We start from the raw sequence: 1793 nt of genomic DNA, 5'->3' as shown, positions 1-1793 counted from the left end.
ACTAGCATAGCAAAGATAGTAGTGATTTCGAGGGTATGATCATCTTGCCTGCAAAGCTGTCAGAGTTGGCTGGATCATCAAACGCAAACTCAACGGGCTCCTCGGTAGCGAACTCGTCTCCCAGCTCTACCCAAACAAGACAAACAAGCAACAAGGATACAAGCAACAAGGATACAATCAACCACGTGCAAGGATCAAACAAGACGATGCAACGAGGATATGCTATGCGGGATGCGATGCGGGATGCAAAATGCAAGATATAACAGGAAATGCATGAACCTGGCCTCAACTTGGAATTCCAAGGGTGCCACTGGAAAGATGAGATGAAATCGCTTGAAAACGATATAAAGAAGGCCGGAATCGAAGTTACGGTTTGGAAACGGCAAGCGATTCAAAAATGGCACCGGTCTGCGATTTACAGCAAGTAGGCATCTAAATGCAATGAGATGAACATGCTACAGCCACCAAACATGACAACAAAATATATGGCAGGGATGCACACAAGATGCTTAACAAAAGTCTAGCACTGAGCTACGGCCAATTCATCCATTAACAGGTTCAAACAAGCATGGCAAAAACGCAAATGGTAAAACAGATCTCAGACTTAATGAAATTAACACTTGTCTGGAATTTCAGATCATATAGTCCTCTTCGGAGCAACAAAACAACATGCTACAGGACCTGAACATGACAAAGAAAGACATGACATGGAGCTACTCAACAACCTTAACAAAAGTCCCTTAGTGACCTTGAGCCAAAAGGGATCACAAAATATAGTAACAAGCACACGAACATAGCAAAAACATAATCAGTTTTCAGACTTAGTGAAAACTGGGACATGCTGAAACATAACTCACGAAGGCATGTTTACGAGCTCGATGGACTCACCACGGTGCAAGTCATGGCAATACAAGTATACATCCCTTAATAAGGCACAAAATACAAGCTAGACATGGCAAGAATAATGGCATAGTATGCACAGATCAACTACAACAACATCGGCAAAATCGCAAATAAGTTGACGATCTGCCCAGATTCGCAATGAAGCAAAAATAGAGCTCGATTGACTCAAGCTAGGGTGCTCCATAATTGCAAACAAAGACATGGATTGAGAGAGCACTACAAGATTAACAAAACTCTCTTACTGATCATCCTCAAAAGAGGCACGGATCACTAGGAAACAATAAGAACATATGGCATCATGAACTAAACAATCCCAGACTTAGTGAAAACTACTAAGTCCCTGAAAACAGATTTACCGGGTGCCTCACTTTGCAAGCTTGCAGAAGTCACCACACACATCACAAAAATGCATGGGTTGCACCTCCGGAAAGATAACAAAATCCTTAACAAAACATCTGTAGGACTCATGGGCATATCATGCACACAATAATCATGGCAAAAATGACAAAAGCCTAAGATGAACTAGCAGATCTGACAATTAACTCATGAAGCCTCCTTCTAACAGCATTTCGGGCATCAAGATGAACTCAAATGAAAATGATGCAATGGAATGAAATGATGTACTCATCGAGGCGAACATTCCGATATACTATATGCCCAAATCGGAGCTATGGATGCGGAGATACAGCAGGTCAAAGTAGGCATAAAAATTAGGGTTCGGAGGGGAAAAGTCAACCCTAAACCGATCTGGATCTGGATCTGCGCGCAACCCGAGGTTCACCGGACTTCGAGCTCCTGTTCGCCGGAGTTCTTGCCGGAGTAGAGGAGGAGGCCGGCTGGGGAGAGGAAGGGGCCGGGCCGGCGCCGATGGAGCTCGCCGGAGCGGGCCG

This window comes from Triticum aestivum, chromosome 2A (genome assembly GCF_018294505.1).
Source record: "Triticum aestivum cultivar Chinese Spring chromosome 2A, IWGSC CS RefSeq v2.1, whole genome shotgun sequence".
In the NCBI taxonomy this organism is placed as follows: Eukaryota; Viridiplantae; Streptophyta; class Magnoliopsida; order Poales; family Poaceae; genus Triticum; species Triticum aestivum.
The sequence above is the reverse complement of the archived record's forward strand: the minus strand, read 5'-3'. Positions refer to the sequence as shown.